The 20,214-nt window shown below is 51.8% G+C and overlaps 1 protein-coding gene across 2 annotated transcripts in view; it reads left to right on the forward strand.

The window, feature by feature from the left end:
• Positions 1–20,214, forward strand: part of LOC120915205 (membrane frizzled-related protein) — a 170,348-nt gene that overhangs the window by 135,597 nt on the left and 14,537 nt on the right. The gene's annotated exons all lie outside the window — the stretch shown is intronic.

Consider the following 20,214-nt stretch of genomic DNA (forward strand, 5'->3'; position numbering starts at 1 on the left):
CCTCTCTTACGCAACTATTATTTGCCATCACAATTCCTATTTACTATGTGCTTGACATAAGTTGTTACTTGTTTATGGGCCCATGCCCTAAGTTACTGAACATGTTCGCCTTAACTTTTCTATGCTAAGGGTTGAAGGTATTTTCATACCTGCTCCCTTAGTGGCCTAATGCATTTCTTTATGTTAAAGTGATATGATGTAGAGAACCCCCAAACTCCTGTTCTCTTATTGGAGTGATGCCTGGGGTCCGATACTGATAATCACTTGCATACAGAAGTGCATTGGAATATTCAAGTGCATCGTAATCTTTTAACGCTTGGGGTTGGACGCATGTTGTAATACGTCCACCCTTAGTAGCTCAACACATTCCTATATGTGAGAGAGAGATGATGTAGAGAACCCCCAAACTCCTGTTCTCTGATTGGAGTGACGCCTGGGGTCCAATGCTGAATTCTCACATAATATAGAGGAGTGCATTGAAATCCTTCCTAACCGCAGTTGTGGTTCACTCCCTTTCACCATAGTCTGTGACAGCGAAGGGGTTTATGCATAAGATTGGTATAAAAAGTCGCGTGCACCACAAATTTGCAATCTTGATTCCAAAACACTGGTGCCGGGCCAAAATCTGCGATCTTTGCATGGTTGGCGCTGTCCAGGAGGATGTTTTCTTTAGATCTCTGTGAGAAGAAGGAACATACAGTAAGTTGTGTGTTAGAGAGGAGAAAAAGAGTGTGTTTGTATGAAAATGTACACATACACACAAAAAAAATCACTTATGGGTGGAGCTCAGTTCTGTTCTCCACCTTCCGTATTGTGAAATGTCGGGCAGGCGTTCCTGGGACGACGCCATATGACATCATGCCACTCTTGCCACGCGGGGAGCGTGCAGCATGGCGACCGGTGGGGCATTCTGTCCCTGCTTTCAGAAACTATAATGTGTGGGTGTTTTACGCAATCCTCCGGCCTAAAATGTGCATTTTAAAAGGGTTCTACCTCAGTGTATTCCCTGCATTAGAGCTGCAGTAAACCGCATTTTTTTTAGGGGGTTGTATAGGTTACATATTTTTTTTATAAAAACAACAAACATGTCATACTTACCTCCTCTGTACAAGGTTTTTTCACAGAGCAGCCCCGACCCTCCTCTTCTGGGGTGCCCCACTGGCGCTCCTGGCTCTTCACTTTCAATGGGTGCACCCACAGAGAGCTGCTTTCCACGGGGGCATCCGTGCAGGCGCACTCCCGAAGTCCTGCTGCTGCGTCCATTGACACAGACAGTGTGACTCGGCCCCACTCCCGTGTCACTGGATTTTATTGATAGCCATTGGCTCCCGCTGCTATCAATCTATAGTGGAATGTTTCATTACAGGATTTAATTGTATATCCTGTTCTTGGGGTGAAGCTAGAATATCCCCGATGTCTCCATTGAGAGGACCTTGTTGTCACTACTGTCGCATAAGGGACTTGTCAGTACATATATACATGGTTAGGACACATGTTAATACATAAACACCTATTACTCATCCCTACACACACCAGAAGTGGAAGAAGTAGCCATAGAGCCCCTTCCAGCCTTACAAATGTGGCCTGGGCATCCAAGTGATCATGAAAGGATTAAATAAAAGAGGAAGCAATTTAAATGTAAATATACCAATTTTTTATTGTGTGTTTTATGAAAGTATAATTATGGATCTATACACATTTTTTCCTTTTCCAACTATATATACTCTGAATATACCAAGAGTCCTTTGGTAAAATCAATTGGCCAGAAGTGAAGATCTAGTGATCCTCTCGCCCATTCGCTGACACACTTTTGACCAAGAGATTCCAAGCCTGCCCACCACGGCAAGGTAGACTCTTCTAGGGCAGGATCTACACTAACTACACTAAGCTACCCTACTGGATGCTAGTCATTCTTTTTCTAATGTTGGGTGTATGTTTGTAGTACGGCCTCATCCTATAATCTGTGGGTGCGATCTACTCTCTCCTAATTTGGTTGTCTGTCTGTGTGCATCTATCTAAAGCATGGAGCGGTCAGTTTATGTACATCTGGACGTCCTCTGTTAGTGTAGGTCAGTGCATGCCAGTCCAGTGTGTGTCAGTAAATAAACATTCATCAGTAATCAACAACAAAAAAAAAAATTAAGATTCCTTAAAGGGGTGTTCCAGGCATTTTTGTGTTTATTATAAGTCAGCAGCTACAAAAAGTGTAGCTGCTGCCTGCTGGCTTTTAATAAACACACACTCACCTGCTCCACGTTCCAGCGACGCACCTACCGGGGCTCCGCTCCTCTCCCCCCCCCTCCCTGGCCGGCGTCTTCATCCTAAGTGTGGGCACCCGGCCGTGACAGCTTTCGGCTTCGCGGCTGGGCACCCACTGCGCATGCGCGAGCGGCGCTGCGCTCTCTCATTGGACAGGCGATCGCATGGTGGGACCTGTCATGTGTCCCAGGTGATCGCCTACTGCAGCCCCTCCCTGTAGGCGATTAAGCTATTCGCCTACGATGCCCCTCGGCGGAAGGAGGAAGTGGGACAGGAAGTCCCACTCCTCCTGAAGCCCCCACTAACCCCCCAAAAAAATTACATGCCAAATGTGGCATGTAAGGGGGCGAGGAGTGGGTTAAGCAGAAGTTCCAATTTTGGGTGGAACTCCACTTTAATATGTACAACTGACAAAAGCAAAGGATTGCAGGAGAGTCTTACTCCCTACCGGCCAGATATAGGTGACCATGTCAGTGTCCCTTGTGTCTGCACCATCATACCGGCAGTAGTGCGGCTGCTTTATGGGGGCACCAGACCGATTTGTCTTGCGGCCCAGTCCACCTAATAAGACTGGAGCTACACTAAAAGTGTAGCGCAAGCCGACGGGGACTCTTTTCATACTGCCCCCCCTGCAAAGTGCTGCCCTTGGCCTAGGCCAAGATACAGCGTTGGATACCACATGTGTGAGACTTTTTGGCAGTATAACCGCGTACAGGACCCCGAAAACCAATCACCGCCTTCAGGCTTTTTAAAGGCGTACATTTTTTATTTCACTCCTCACTATTTATCTCAGTTTCGGAGGCCATGAAATGCCCAGATAGCATGAAACCCCCCCCAAATGACCCAATTTTGGAAAGTAGACACCCCAAGCTATTTGCTGAGAGGCATGTTGAGTATTTTGCAGATCTTGCTTTTCGTCACTTAGGGCCAGATTCACATAGAATTACGCCGGCGTATCAGCAGATACTCCGACGTAAGTCCGAATCTAAGGCCGTCGTATGTTTAAGTGTATTCTCAAACTGAGATACACTTAAACATGCCTAAGATACGACGGCCAGCGCCGTCGAATCTTAGGGTGCAATATCTACGCTGACCGCTAGGTGGCGCTTCCATTGCGGTCGGCGTAGAACATGCAAATGACTAGTTACGCCGATTCACGAACGTACGCTTGCCCGTCGTAGTTTTACGTAGTTTCCATAAGAGATACGCGGCGTAAAGATAAACATGCCCCCTAGGTGGCGTATCCAATGTTAAGTATGGCCGTCGTTCCCTCGTCGCAATTTGAAAATTTTACGTCGTTTGCGTAAGTCGTCCATGAATGGTGCTGGACGGCATTTACGTTAACGTCGAAACCAATGACGTACTTGCGACGTAATTTCGCGCAATGCACGGCGGGAAATTTAGAGACGGAGCATGCGCAGTACGATCGGCGCGGGAACGCGCCTAATTTAAATGATCCACGCCCCCTACATGGATCATTTGAATTAGGCGGGCTTGCGCCGGTGGACTTTACGCTACGCCGCCGCAAGTTTACAGACAAGTGCTTTGTGAATCAAGCACTTGCCCGTAAAACTTGCGGATGTGTAACGTAAAGGAGATACGTTACGCCGCTGCATTTCTACGAGAATCTGGCCCTTGGTTTTGAAAAAAAGAAAAAAAAAAGTTATTTTCTTAATTTTCAAAAATAAATGAGAACTGTAAAATACTCACCATGCCTCTTAGCAATTACCTTGGGGTGTCTACTTTCCAAAATGGGTGATTTGTCATTTTTTTTGTGCTATCTGTACATTTCAGGGCCTTCATAACTGTGATAGGTAGTGAGGAGTAAAATCATAATTTTACGCCTTTAGAAAGCCTGAAGGCGGGGCTTGGTTTTTGGGGTCCTGTACGCGGCTAGGCTCCCAAAAAGTCTCACACATGTGGTATCCCCGTACTCAGGAGAAGTAGCAGAATGTATTTTGGGGTGTAATTCCACATATGCCCATGGCATGTTTGAGCAATATATCATTTAGTGACAACTGTGGGAAAAAAAGTGTAATTTTCCCGAAAATTTTGGTAAAATATAAAATATTCCATGAACTCAACATGCCTATCGCCAAATAGCTTGGGGTGTCTGCTTCCCAAAATGGGGTCATTTGAGGGGGTTTTGAACTGTCCTGGCATTTTATGCACAACATTTAGAAGCTTATGTCACATATCACCCACTCTTCTAACCTTTTGAAGACAAAGCCCGTTCTGGCACTTTTTGTTTACATGAAAAAAATTTTTTTGCAAGAAAATTACTTTGAACCCCCAAACATTATATATATATTTTTTAAAGCAAAGGCCCTACAGATTAAAATGGTGGGTGCTGCAATTTTTTTTTTTCACACAGTATTTGCGCAGTGATTTTACAAAACGTAATTCTTTTGAAAGAATTTATTTTTTTAATTGTTTTATTTTAATGCACTAAAACACACTATATTGCCCAAATGTTTGATGAATTAATAAAGATGATCTTATGCCGAGTACATGGATACCAAAGACGACATACTTTAAAATATCACACAAATGTGCAGCGGCGACAAACTACATATATTTTTAAAAGTCTTTTAAAGCCTTTACAGGTTACTACTTTAGATTTACAGAGGAGGTCTACTGCAAAAAGAACTGCCCTCGATCTGACCTTCGCAGAGAGACCTCACATGTATGGTTCAATTGCTGTTTACATATGACACCAGACCGACGCTTGCGTTTCGCCTTTGCACGTAAGAACAGGGGGGGGAGAGATGGTGCTTTTTTTAATTATTATTTATTTTGCTTTTTTCTATTATTTTTAAACTGTTCCTTTCCTTTTTATTTATTTTTATCATTTTTATTGTTATCTCAGGGAATGTAAATATCCCCTATGATAGCAATAGGTAGTGGCAGGTACTCTTTTTTGAAAAATTTGACCCTAGATCTCTCCTCTGCCCTCAAAGCATCTGACCACACCAAGATCGGTGTGATAAAAGGCTTTCCCAATTTTCCAATGGCGCTGTTTATATCCTGTATATATCCTGTAAAACCTAAGTCATGAAATGCTCGTAGCTTCCAGTTTCTTAGGCCATAGAGATGATTGGAGCCGTTCTGGTCTCTGATCAGCTCTATGGTCAACTGGCAGAACCACTTGCTACATTCTCTGGTTCCCTGTTGGGACAGGAGAGCCCAATAAAACCATGGAAGTGTTTGGGGGGGTATGTTCCCTCCCACTGCTTGTAAAAGCAGTCTAGAGGCTAATTAGCTGCTACGATTGCTTTTACATGAAAGCCGACCGCTGGCTGAAAAGAATGATACCAAGATGATACCTAAACCCACAGGCATCATTCTGGTATAACCTCTCAAATTCCAGCAACATACCAGTACGGCATACATTGTAATGCTCTTTTTTTCATGAGGGCTGCATGAAAAAAGAGATTGATTGGTGGGTATGCCCACCATTAGAATACCGCCCTTCATCCACCCACTTCTAATGATGGGCATACATGCACCATTTTTATTTTAACTGTGGTGGTGAAATCACCTCCTACAGCGCTGGAGTCGCTGATTTACGTATCGTGAGAGCAAACGCTGTTGCTGTCAAAATAAATAAACTTGTGCTGCAGCTGAATGGCATACCAGCTAAGCAAATGATGGTTAACAATAAGACAAAGTAACATTACAGTATAACAATAAGACATACCACACTTGTAAAGCAAATACAATAAAACATAGTAAAACTTTTTTTTTTAATGCAATCTGTGCCTAAAAAATATATGCCGAAGCATGGGGGCAATCCGCCCCTAATGCTAGGGGAAAATCGCCCCTCCACGCTCCACCCCTACCCCCATGCTTCGGCATATATGCTCTTTCTTTTTTTAACTGTGATGGTGAAATCACCTTGTACAGCACTGGAGTCGCTGATTTATGTATCGTGGGAGCAAACACTGTTGCTATCAAGATATATAAATCCGTGCTGCAGCTGAATGGCATACCTGAAAACAGAACAACAGAGAGAGAATAGAGAGAGAACAATAAAACGACTATTTTTTTTTTTTTTACTTTTTTTTTTTTTACACTTTTATTTGTAACTGTAACGTCTCGGTTCCAGGTTTGGGTCTCTCAAAATGCGATGGCATCTTGGGAGACCCTGTGAAAGTGTGTCCTAGTCTGTGCAGTGCTGTACCCTACACTAGTGTGTGGTAGCGTTCAAAACATTCACCGATGTAAAGACCAGGATGGTCAGGACAGGAGGGACAATAATACCCCCTCCTATTATACTGCCACTCCTGCTATAGTACAACCCACAGCAGAACGTGACAGCAGGAGAGAGGTATGTGTACATCCTATCACTGAGCACCACTGTCCCTCCATCCACCCCACTGTCCCTCTATCCACCCATCCATCCCACTGTCCCTCTATTCACCCCACTGTTCCCCCATCCACCCCACTGTCCCTCCATCCACCCCACTGTCCCTCCATTCACCCCACTGCCCCTCCATTCACCCCACTGTCCCTCTATCCACCCCACTGTCCCTCTATCCACCCCACTGTCCCTCTATCCACCCCACTGTCCCTCTATCCACCCCACGGTCCCTCCATTCACCCCACTGTCCCTCCATTCACCCCACTGTCCCTCCATTCATCCCACTGTCCCTCAATCCACCCCACTGTCCTTCTATCCACCCCACTGTCCCTCCATTCATCCCACTGTCTCTCTATCCCTCTATCCACCCCACTGTCCCTCCATCCATCCCACTGTCCTCCTGTCCCTCCATCCACCCCACTGTCCCTCTATCCACCCACTGTCCCTCCATCCACCCCACTGTCCCTCTATCCCTCCATCCCCCCCACTGTCCCTCTATCCCTCCATCCCCCCCACTGTCCCCCTGTCCCTCCATCCACCCCACTGTCCCTCTATCCCTCCATCCACCCCACTGTCCCTCTATCCCTCCATCCACCCCACTGTCCCTTTATCCCTCTGTCTCTCTATCAACCCCACTGGCCCTCCATCCATCCTACTGTCCCTCTGTCCCTCCATCCAACCCACTGTCCCCCCATCTGTCCACTCCACTGTCCCTCTGTCCACTCCACTGTCCCTCTGTCCACCCCACTGTCCCTCTGTCCACCCCACTGTCCCTCTGTCCATCCACTGTCCCACTGTCCCTCTGTCCATCCACTGTCCCTCCATTCACCCCACTATCCCTCTGTCCACCCCACTGTCCTTCTTTCCCTACATCCACCCCACTGCCCCTCTGTCCACCCCACTGTCCCTCTGTCCACCCCACTGTCCCTCTGTCCACCCCACTGTCCCTCTGTCCACCCCACTGTCCCTCTGTCCACCCCACTGTCCCTCTGTCCACCCACTGTCCCTCTATCCACCCCACTGTCCTTCTGTCCACCCACTGTCCCTCCGTCTACCCCACTGTCCTTCTATCCCTCCGTCCACCCCACTGTCCCTCTGTCCACCCCACTGTCCTTCTATCCCTCCATCCACCCCACTGTCCCTCCATCCACCCCACTGTCCCTCTGTCCACCCCACTGTCCCTCTATCCCTCCATCCACCCCACTGTCCCTCCGTCCACCCCACTGTCCCTCCGTCCACCCCACTGTCCCTCCGTCCACCCCACTGTCCCTCTATCCACCCCACTGTCCTTCCGTCTACCCCACTGTCCCTCCGTCTACCCCACTGTCCCTCCGTCTACCCCACTGTCCCTCCGTCTACCCCACTGTCCCTCCGTCTACCCCACTGTCCCTCCATCCACCCCACTGTCCCTCCATCCACCCCACTGTCCCTCCATCCACCCCACTGTCCTTCTATCCACCCCACTGTCCCTCCATTCATCCCACTGTCTCTCTATCCCTCTATCCACCCCACTGTCCCTCCATCCATCCCACTGTCCTCCTGTCCCTCCATCCACCCCACTGTCCCTCTATCCACCCCACTGTCCCTCTATCCCTCCATCCACCCCACTGTCCCTCTATCCCTCCATCCCCCCCACTGTCCCCCTGTCCCTCCATCCACCCCACAGTCCCTCTATCCCTCCATCCACCCCACTGTCCCTCTATCCCTCCATCCACCCCACTGTCCCTTTATCCCTCTGTCTCTCTATCAACCCCACTGGCCCTCCATCCATCCTACTGTCCCTCTGTCCCTCCATCCAACCCACTGTCCCTCCATCCACCCCACTGTCCCTCTATCTACCCCACTGTCCTTCCGTCTACCCCACTGTCCCTCCGTCTACCCCACTGTCCCTCCGTCTACCCCACTGTCCCTCCGTCTACCCCACTGTCCCTCCGTCCACCCCACTGTCCCTCCGTCCACCCCACTGTCCCTCCGTCTACCCCACTGTCCCTCCGTCTACCCCACTGTCCCTCCGTCCACCCCATTGTCCCTCCGTCTACCCCACTGTCCCTCCGTCCACCCCATTATGCCTCTATCCACCCCACTGTCCCTCCGTCTACCCCACTGTCCCTCCGTCTACCCCACTGTCCCTCCGTCCACCCCACTGTCCCTCTGTCTACCCCACTGTCCCTCCGTCCACCCCATTATGCCTCTATCCACCCCACTGTCCCTCCGTCCACCCCATTGTCCCTCCGTCTACCCCACTGTCCCTCCGTCCACCCCATTGTCCCTCCGTCTACCCCACTGTCCCTCCGTCCACCCCATTGTCCCTCCGTCTACCCCACTGTCCCTCCGTCCACCCCATTATGCCTCTATCCACCCCACTGTCCCTTTGTCCACCCCATTGTCCCTCTGTCTACCCCACTGTCCCTCCGTCCACCCCACTGTCCCTCCATCCACCCCACTGTCCCTCCGTCTACCCCACTGTCCCTCCGTCCACCCCACTGTCCCTCCGTCCACCCCACTGTCCCTCCGTCTACCCCACTGTCCCTCCGTCTACCCCACTGTCCCTCCGTCTACCCCACTGTCCCTCCGTCTACCCCACTGTCCCTCCGTCCACCCCACTGTCCCTCCGTCTACCCCACTGTCCCTCCGTCCACCCCATTATGCCTCTATCCACCCCACTGTCCCTCCGTCTACCCCATTGTCCCTCCGTCCACCCCATTGTCCCTCCGTCTACCCTACTGTCCCTCCGTCCACCCCATTATGCCTCTATCCACCCCACTGTCCCTCCGTCCACCCCACTGTCCCTCTGTCCACCCCACTGTCCCTCTGTCCACCCCACTGTCCCTCTGTCCACCCCACTGTCCCTCCGTCCACCCCACTGTCCCTCCGTCCACCCCACTGTCCTTCTATCCCTACATCCACTCCACTGTCCCTCTGTCCACTCCACTGTCCCTCTGTCCACTCCACTGTCCCTCTGTCCACTCCACTGTCCCTCTGTCCACCCCACTGTCCTTCTATCCCTCCATCCACCCCACTGTCCCTCCGTCCACCCGACTGTCCCTCTGTCCACCCCACTGTCCCTCCGTCTACCCCACTGTCCCTCCGTCTACCCCACTGTCCTTCTATCCCTCCATCCACCCCACTGTCCCTCCGTCCACCCCACTATCCCTCCGTCCACCCCACTGTCCCTCTGTCCACCCCACTGTCCTTCTATCCCTCCATCCACCCCACTGTCCCTCCATCCACCCCACTGTCCCTCCGTCCACCCCACTGTCCCTCTGTCCACCCCACTGTCCCTCTGTCCACCCCACTGTCCCTCTGTCCACCCCACTGTCCCTCTGTCCACCCCACTGTCCCTCCGTCCACCCCACTGTCCTTCTATCCCTACATCCACTCCACTGTCCCTCTGTCCACTCCACTGTCCCTCTGTCCACTCCACTGTCCCTCTGTCCACTCCACTGTCCCTCTGTCCACCCCACTGTCCTTCTATCCCTCCATCCACCCCACTGTCCCTCCGTCCACCCGACTGTCCCTCTGTCCACCCCACTGTCCCTCCGTCTACCCCACTGTCCCTCCGTCTACCCCACTGTCCTTCTATCCCTCCATCCACCCCACTGTCCCTCCGTCCACCCCACTATCCCTCCGTCCACCCCACTGTCCCTCTGTCCACCCCACTGTCCTTCTATCCCTCCATCCACCCCACTGTCCCTCCATCCACCCCACTGTCCCTCTGTCCACCCCACTGTCCCTCTATCCCTCCATCCACCCCACTGTCCCTCCGTCCACCCCACTGTCCCTCCGTCCACCCCACTGTCCCTCCGTCCACCCCACTGTCCCTCCGTCCACCCCACTGTCCCTCTGTCCACTCCACTGTCCCTCTGTCCACCCCACTGTCCTTCTATCCCTCCATCCACCCGACTGTCCCTCCGTCCACCCGACTGTCCCTCTGTCCACCCCACTGTCCCTCCGTCTACCCCACTGTTCCGTCCGTCTACCCCACTGTCCTTCTATCCCTCCATCCACCCCACTGTCCCTCTGTCCACCCCACTGTCCTTCTATCCCTCCATCCACCCCACTGTCCCTCCATCCACCCCACTGTCCCTCTGTCCACCCCACTGTCCCTCTATCCCTCCATCCACCCCACTGTCCCTCCGTCCACCCCACTGTCCCTCCGTCCACCCCACTGTCCCTCCGTCCACCCCACTGTCCCTCCGTCCACCCCACTGTCCCTCCATCCACCCCACTGTCCCTCCGTCCACCCCACTGTCCCTCTATCCACCCCACTGTCCCTCCGTCCACCCCACTGTCCCTCCGTCCACCCCACTGTCCCTCTGTCCACCCCACTGTCCCTCTATCCCTCCATCCACCCCACTGTCCCTCCGTCCACCCCACTGTCCCTCCGTCCACCCCACTGTCCCCCTATCCACCCCACTGTCCCTCCGTCTACCCCACTGTCCCTCCGTCTACCCCACTGTCCCTCCGTCTACCCCACTGTCCCTCCGTCCACCCCACTGTCCCTCCGTCTACCCCACTGTTCCCTCCGTCTACCCCACTGTCCCTCCGTCCACCCCATTGTCCCTCCGTCCACCCCATTGTCCCTCCGTCTATCCCACTGTCCCTCCGTCTACCCCACTGTCCCTCCGTCTACCCCACTGTCCCTCCGTCTACCCCACTGTCCCTCCGTCTACCCCACTGTCCCTCCGTCCACCCCACTGTCCCTCCGTCTACCCCACTGTCCCTCCGTCCACCCCATTATGCCTTTATCCACCCCACTGTCCCTCCGTCTACCGCACTGTCCCTCTGTCCACCCCACTGTCCCTCCGTCTACCCCACTGTCCCTCCGTCCACCCCATTGTCCCTCCGTCTACCCCACTGTCCCTCCGTCCACCCCATTGTCCCTCCGTCTACCCCACTGTCCCTCCGTCCACCCCATTGTCCCTCCGTCTACCCCATTGTCCCTCCGTCTACCCCATTGTCCCTCCGTCTACCCCACTGTCCCTCCGTCTACCCCACTGTCCCTCCGTCTACCCCACTGTCCCTCCGTCCACCCCACTGTCCCTCCGTCTACCCCACTGTCCCTCCGTCCACCCCATTGTCCCTCCATTCACCCCACTGTCCCTCCGTCCACCCCATTGTCCCTCCGTCTACCCCACTGTCCCTCCGTCCACCCCATTGTCCCTCCGTCTACCCCACTGTCCCTCCGTCCACCCCATTATGCCTCTATCCACCCCACTGTCCCTCCGTCCACCCCATTGTCCCTCCGTCTACCCCACTGTCCCTCCGTCTACCCCACTGTCCCTCCGTCCACCCCACTGTCCCTCCGTCTACCCCACTGTCCCTCCGTCTACCCCACTGTCCCTCCGTCTACCCCACTGTCCCTCCGTCTACCCCACTGTCCCTCCGTCCACCCCACTGTCCCTCCGTCCACCCCACTGTCCCTCCGTCTACCCCACTGTCCCTCCGTCTACCCCACTGTCCCTCCGTCTACCCCACTGTCCCTCCGTCCACCCCATTATGCCTCTATCCACCCCACTGTCCCTCCGTCTACCCCATTGTCCCTCCGTCCACCCCATTGTCCCTCAGTCTACCCTACTGTCCCTCCGTCCACCCCATTATGCCTCTATCCACCCCACTGTCCCTCCGTCCACCCCACTGTCCCTCCGTCCACCCCAATGTCCCTCCGTCCACCCCACTGTCCCTCCGTCCACCCCACTGTCCTTCTATCCCTACATCCACCCCTCTGTCCACTCCACTGTCCCTCTGTCCACTCCACTGTCCCTCTGTCCACTCCACTGTCCCTCTGTCCACCCCACTGTCCTTCTATCCCTCCATCCACCCGACTGTCCCTCCGTCTACCCCACTGTCCCTCCGTCTACCCCACTGTCCCTCCGTCTACCCCACTGTCCCTCCGTCTACCCCACTGTCCTTCTATCCCTCCGTCCACCCCACTATCCCTCCGTCCACCCCACTGTCCCTCTGTCCACCCCACTGTCCTTCTATCCCTCCATCCACCCCACTGTCCCTCCATCCACCCCACTGTCCCTCTGTCCACCCCACTGTCCCTCTATCCCTCCATCCACCCCACTGTCCCTCCGTCCACCCCACTGTCCCTCTATCCCTCCATCCACCCCACTGTCCACTCCACTGTCCCTCTGTCCACCCCACTGTCCTTCTATCCCTCCATCCACCCGACTGTCCCTCCGTCCACCCGACTGTCCCTCCGTCCACCCGACTGTCCCTCCGTCCACCCGACTGTCCCTCCGTCCACCCGACTGTCCCTCTGTCCACCCCACTGTCCCTCAGTCCACCCGACTGTCCCTCCGTCCACCCGACTGTCCACCCGACTGTCCCTCTGTCCACCCGACTGTCCCTCTGTCTACCCCACTGTCTCTCCGTCTACCCCACTGTTCCGTCCGTCTACCCCACTGTCCTTCTATCCCTCCGTCCACCCCACTGTCCCTCCGTCCACCCCACTGTCCCTCTGTCCACCCCACTGTCCTTCTATCCCTCCATCCACCCCACTGTCCCTCCATCCACCCCACTGTCCCTCCATCCACCCCACTGTCCCTCTGTCCACCCCACTGTCCCTCTATCCCTCCATCCACCCCACTGTCCCTCTGTCCACCCCACTGTCCCTCTGTCCACCCCACTGTCCCTCCGTCCACCCCACTGTCCCTCCGTCTACCCCACTGTCCCTCCGTCTACCCCACTGTCCCTCCGTCCACCCCACTGTCCCTCCATCCACCCCACTGTCCCTCTGTCCACCCCACTGTCCCTCTATCCCTCCATCCACCCCACTGTCCCTCCGTCCACCCCACTGTCCCTCCGTCCACCCCACTGTCCCTCTATCCACCCCACTGTCCCTCTATCCACCCCACTGTCCCTCCGTCTACCCCACTGTCCCTCCGTCTACCCCACTGTCCCTCCGTCTACCCCACTGTCCTTCCGTCCACCCCACTGTCCCACCCCACTGTCCCTATGTCCACCCCACTGTCCTCCTTTCCCTACATCCACCCCACTGCCCCTCTGTCCACCCCACTGCCCCTCTGTCCACCCCACTGTCCTTCTGTCCACTCCACTGTCCCTCTGTCCACTCCACTGTCCCTCTGTCCACTCCACTGTCCCTCTGTCCACTCCACTGTCCCTCTGTCCACCCCACTGTCCTTCTATCCCTCCATCCACCCCACTGTCCCTCCGTCCACCCCACTGTCCCTCTGTCCACCCCACTGTCCTTCTATCCCTCCATCCACCCCACTGTCCCTCCATCCACCCCACTGTCCCTCTGTCCACCCCACTGTCCCTCTATCCCTCCTTGTACTAATTCTCTTCTCCCTCCCCCTCCTAGCACAACTCCTCTTCTCCCCCCCCCCTCCTTGCACTAATCCTCTTCTCCCTCCCCATCCTAGCACTACTCCTCTTCTCCCTCCCCCTCCTATCACTACTCCTCTTCTCCCTCCCCTTCCTTGCACTACTCCTCTTCTCCCCCCCTCCTCCTAGCACTACTCCTCTTCTCCCTCCCCTTCCTTGCACTACTCCTCTTCTCCCTCCCCCTCCTAGCACTACTCCTCTTCTCCCTCCCCTCCTATCACTACTCTTCTTCTCCCTCCCCTTCCTAGAACTACTCCTCTTCTCCCTCCCCCTCCTATCACTACTCCTCTTCTCCCTCCCCTTCCTTGCACTACTCCTCTACTCCCTCCCCCTCCTAGTACTACTCCTCTTCTCCCTTCCCCTCCTATCACTACTCTTCTTCTCCCTCCCCTTCCTAGAACTACTCCTCTTCTCCCTCCCCCTCCTATCACTACTCTTCTTCTCCCTCCCCTCCCTAGAACTACTCCTCTTCTCCCTCCCCTTCCTATCACTACTCTTCCAGGCCTCTTCCAACCATTCATCTGAAGTGCAGAGGCTACAGAGACAGTATCTGTATCGTCTTTTCTTTTCTCTGTGTCGTCTTTTCTTTTCTCTGTGTCTACTTCCATGGGACTTTTTCGTGTTGGTGAATCTGTCCCGAACATATCCAATTGGCTTGTATGTCTTTGGGAATTCCGTAATAACTCCATTCTGTAGACATTTTTCTAGGTGCAACCTCATGTGTTCTCGCCGGTATTGGCAGGTGGGATCGCCATATGGTGTGAGGAGTTCGTAGGCATTTGCTATTGCATATACAACACAGTCTCTAGCCTGCACATTTTGTGCTTGCACATTTATAATCTTTATGTCGCGGATTAGATCTTTGACTACTGTCTGATAGCTTTTTCTGAGTTGCCTCCAGATATTAGCGCTAAACTCTTGTCGCCCCCGTAGATCGGGGTCAGCGACCATGACTTTGCCTCCTAAATAGCAGGATACAAAGGCATGACTACTCTTTGTGCATACATGAACCTGAACAGTTGGTCCTGACACTGGAGTTATTTTTTTGCATACAAACCTTACAAGTGGGGCACCGCGCACCGACTCAAATTGCTTTTGTAATATGGCAGTTGCTACCTTACAAACTTTAAGTGGTAAACCGTATGGTGAATAAAATACATATCTGTAATATAAGTCTAAGCCGAGGTGAGGAATCCAATCATCAGACAGCCAGGAGGGTTGGACAAATACTTTTGCTGGGATGTCACATATGTCACTATCATTCTTCCTCTTTGTAGCTCTTCTTAGAGGTAAGGCTTCCTGCTTTTTCCTGATCACAGGAGGCTTGGCTTCCGAGGCTCCTGTATGGATTTGGGTTTGCGGCTTAGGTTTTGTGGCTACTGGGCGAGGAAAGCAATTATCAGACAGCCAGGAGTGAGGGACACATTTCTTTGCTATGATGTCACATATGTCACCATCATTCTTCCTCTTTGTATCTCTTCTTAGAGGCAAAGCTTCCTGCTCATTCTTGATCACAGGTAGCTTGGTTTTCGAGGGTCTTGGAGTATGGAGAACTCTGTTTCGCACCTCCGTATGGATTCTGATTTGTGTCTCAGATTTTTCGGTTACTGGTTGAGGAAGACAATCTTTGGACAGCTGGGAGTCGATGCCAAGTTTTTTTTCTAAGATGTCACATTCATCACCATCATTCTTCCTCTTTGTAGCTCTTCTTCGAGGTACGGCTTCCTGCTCTTTGCAGATCACAGGAGGCCTGGATTCCGAGGCTCCTGGAGTACGGGGACGTCTTTTTGGCACCTTCTTATTGGTTCTGGATTTTGTCTCAGGTTTTGTTGCTACTGGTTGAGGAAGCCAACCTTGGACCAGATGGGAGTCAATGGCAAGTGTTTTTGCTAAGATGTCACATTCATCACCATCATTCTTCCTCTTAGCAGCGCTTCTGGTCACAGGAGGCCTGGATTCCAAGGCTCCTGGAGTACAGGGACCTGTTTTTGGCACCTTCCTATTGGTTCGGGTTTTTGTCTCAGGTTTTGTTGCTACTGGTTGAGGAAGCCAACCTTGGACCTGATGGGAGTCAATGGCAAGTTTTTTTGCTAAGATGTCACATTCATCACCATCATTCTTCCTCTTAGCAGCTCTTCTGGTCACAGGAGGTCTGGATTCCAAGGCTCCTGGAGTACAGGGACCTTTTTTTGGCACCTTCCTATTGGTTCGGGTTTTTGTCTCAGGTTTTGTTGCTACTGGTTGAGGAAGCCAATCTTGAGACAGTTGGGAGTCAATGGTGGGTGTTTTTGCTGAGATGTCACATTCATCACCATCATTCTTCCTCTTTGCAGCTCTTATTTGAGAGCTTCTCCTGATCACAGGGGGATTGGCTTCCAAGGCTCCTGGAGTACTCAAAACTCTTGTTGGCACCTCAGTATGGATTCCAGTTTGTATCTCAGGATGATCCACCTGATAAAGTTTTGGGCAAGAATCGGGTTCTATGCTTTCTTGAGTTCTGGATTTTCCAGTCCTAATCTGGGGTAAGGCTCTCATTTTCAAATGAGTGACGGTACTCTTAGTTTTTTTTTGTATTCTTAGTTAATTAATTTACTAACACTTACAAACAACAAGATAAATATACGTGCTAAGATAGTCGGTGGTAACAAAAAAACACACAGCTAATCCTATTAAATAACCACCTAAACCTGTGCTTTATAGAAAACACACAGCTAATCGGAACAAATATTCGAAAAAAATCAGCGCTTTATAGAAAACGCACAGTTAATCCTGATAAATAATCGCAAAATCAACAGAATGCACAATGCACCTCCGTCTACTTGAACTCTGCGGGAGTAACTGACGTCTGTGTTCTGTGCACAGCTGTTTTCTGTGAGCTGCCCACTCACCACTGTGACATCATCAGCTTCTGTTACCATAGCGACAGCTGTGTCCCAACTGTAAACAAAGATTTTTTTTTTTCCAGCAGAGTACCAAACATAAAACCTGATCTGTCTTTTATAATAAACTGTTCCTAAATAAAAAAACAATTATAAAATCTAGCAGCTTACCTGACCTTACATGTGGTGGACACATTTGTTCCCCCCCCCCCCCCCCTCTTTATTGTTATCTGCTGAACTTTCCAGAAAGTCTGTTTATAATCTATAACTGCCAGCAAGAGCAGCAGTTCAGTTGGAAAAAAAACAAAAAAAGATCCTCTCAAAGGGTTGGGGGGGGGGGGGGGGACTTTGATCAGTTTTTATTTATTTATGTGTCCCAGGCACATTCATTCCAGGACAATACAGTGTCACCCCCTTCATATTACAGGGGTCAGTGTCTCTCCCTTCATAATACAGGGGTCAGTGTCTCCTCATTCATAATACAGGGGTCAGTGTCTCTCCCTTCATAATACAGGGGTCAGTGTCTCTCCCTTCATAATACAGGGGTCAGTGTCTCCTCATTCATAATACAGGGGTCAGTGTCTCTCCCTTCATAATACAGGGGTCAGTGTCTCTCCCTTCATAATACAGGGGTCAGTGTCTCTCCCTTCATAATACAGGGGTCAGTGTCTCTCCCTTCATAATACAGGGGTCAGTGTCACTCCCTTCATAATACAGGGGTCAGTGTCACTCCCTTCATAATACAGGGGTCAGTGTCTCCCCCTTCATAATACAGGGGTCAGTGTCTCTCCCTTCATAATACAGGGGTCAGTGTCACCCCCTTCATAATACAGGGGTCAGTGTCTCTCCCTTCATAATACAGGGGTCAGTGTCTCCTCATTCATAATACAGGGGTCAGTGTCACTCCCTTCATAATACAGGGGTCAGTGTCTCTCCCTTCATAATACAGGGGTCAGTGTCACTCCCTTCATAATACAGGGGTCAGTGTCACTCCCTTCATAATACAGGGGTCAGTGTCTCCCCCTTCATAATACAGGGGTCAGTGTCTCTCCCTTCATAATACAGGGGTCAGTGTCACCCCCTTCATAATACAGGGGTCAATATCTCCCCCTTCATAATACAGGGGTCAGTGTCTCTCCCTTCATAATACAGGGGTCAGTGTCTCCTCATTCATAATACAGTGGTCAGTGTCTCTCCCTTCATAATACAGGGGTCAGTGTCTCCCCCTTCATAATACAGGGGTCAATATCTCCCCCTTCATAATACAGGGGTCAGTGTCTCCCCCTTCATAATACAGGGGTCAGTGTCTCCCCCTTCATAATACAGGGGTCAGTGTCTCTCCCTTCATAATACAGGGGTCAGTGTCTCTCCCTTCATAATACAGGGGTCAGTGTCTCTCCCTTCATAATACAGGGGTCAGTGTCTCTCCCTTCATAATACAGGGGTCAGTGTCACCCCCTTCATAATACAGGGGTCAGTGTCTCCTCCTTCATAATACAGGGGTCAGTGTCTCCCCCTTCATAATACAGGGGTCAGTGTCTCCCCCTTCATAATACAGGGGTCAGTGTCTCCCCCTTCATAATACAGGGGTCAGTGTCTCCTCATTCATAATACAGGGGTCAGTGTCACTCCCTTCATAATACAGGGGTCAGTGTCTCTCCCTTCATAATACAGGCGTCAGTGTCTCCCCCTTCATAATACAGGGGTCAATATCTCCCCCTTCATAATACAGGGGTGAGTGTCTCTCCCTTCATAATACAGGGGTCAGTGTCACTCCCTTCATAATACAGGGGTCAGTGTCACTCCCTTCATAATACAGGGGTCAGTGTCTCCCCCTTCATAATACAGGGGTCAGTGTCTCTCCCTTCATAATACAGGGGTCAGTGTCACCCCCTTCATAATACAGGGGTCAATATCTCCCCCTTCATAATACAGGGGTCAGTGTCTCTCCCTTCATAATACAGGGGTCAGTGTCTCCTCATTCATAATACAGTGGTCAGTGTCTCTCCCTTCATAATACAGGGGTCAGTGTCTCCCCCTTCATAATACAGGGGTCAATATCTCCCCCTTCATAATACAGGGGTCAGTGTCTCCCCCTTCATAATACAGGGGTCAGTGTCTCCCCCTTCATAATACAGGGGTCAGTGTCTCTCCCTTCATAATACAGGGGTCAGTGTCTCTCCCTTCATAATACAGGGGTCAGTGTCTCTCCCTTCATAATACAGGGGTCAGTGTCTCTCCCTTCATAATACAGGGGTCAGTGTCACCCCCTTCATAATACAGGGGTCAGTGTCTCCTCCTTCATAATACAGGGGTCAGTGTCTCCCCCTTCATAATACAGGGGTCAGTGTCTCTCCCTTCATAATACAGGGGTCAGTGTCTCTCCCTTCATAATACAGGGGTCAGTATCTCCCCCTTCATAATACAGGGGTCAGTGTCTCCCCCTTCATAATACAGGGGTCAATATCTCCCCCTTCATAATACAGGGGTCAGTGTCTCTCCCTTCATAATACAGGGGTCAGTATCTCTCCCTTCATAATACAGGGGTCAGTGTCTCTCCCTTCATAATACAGGGGTCAGTATCTCTCCCTTCATAATACAGGGGTCAATATCTCCCCCTTCATAATACAGGGGACAGTGTCTCCCCCTTCATAATACAGGGGACAGTGTCAAAACTTCATAATACAGGGGTCAGTGTCACCCCCTTCATAATACAGGGGTCAGTGTCACCCCCTTCATAATACAGGGGTCAGTGTCTCCCCCTTCATAATACAGGGGTCAGTGTCTCCCCCTTCATAATACAGGGGTCAGTATCTCCCCCTTCATAATACAGGGGTCAGTGTCTCCCCCTTCATAATACAGGGGTCAGTGTCTCCCCCTTCATGATACAGGGGTCAGTGTCTCCCCCTTCATAATACAGGGGTCAGTGTCTCCCCCTTCATAATACAGGGGTCAGTGTCTCCCCCTTCATAATACAGGGGTCAGTGTCTCCCCCTTCATAATACAGGGGTCAGTATCTCCCCCTTCATAATACAGGGGTCAGTGTCTCCCCCTTCATAATACAGGGGTCAGTGTCTCCCCCTTCATAATACAGGAATCAGTGTCTCCCCCTTCATAATACAGGGGTCAGTATCTCCCCCTTCATAATACAGGGGTCAGTGTCTCCCCCTTCATAATACAGGGGTCAGTGTCTCCCCCTTCATAATACAGGAATCAGTGTCTCCCCCTTCATAATACAGGGGTCAGTATCTCCCCCTTCATAATACAGGGGTCAGTGTCTCCCCCTTCATAATACAGGAATCAGTGTCTCCCCCTTCATAATACAGGGGTCAGTGTCTCCCCCTTCATAATACAGGGGTC

This window comes from Rana temporaria, chromosome 10 (assembly GCF_905171775.1).
Source record: "Rana temporaria chromosome 10, aRanTem1.1, whole genome shotgun sequence".
NCBI lineage: Eukaryota > Metazoa > Chordata > Amphibia > Anura > Ranidae > Rana > Rana temporaria.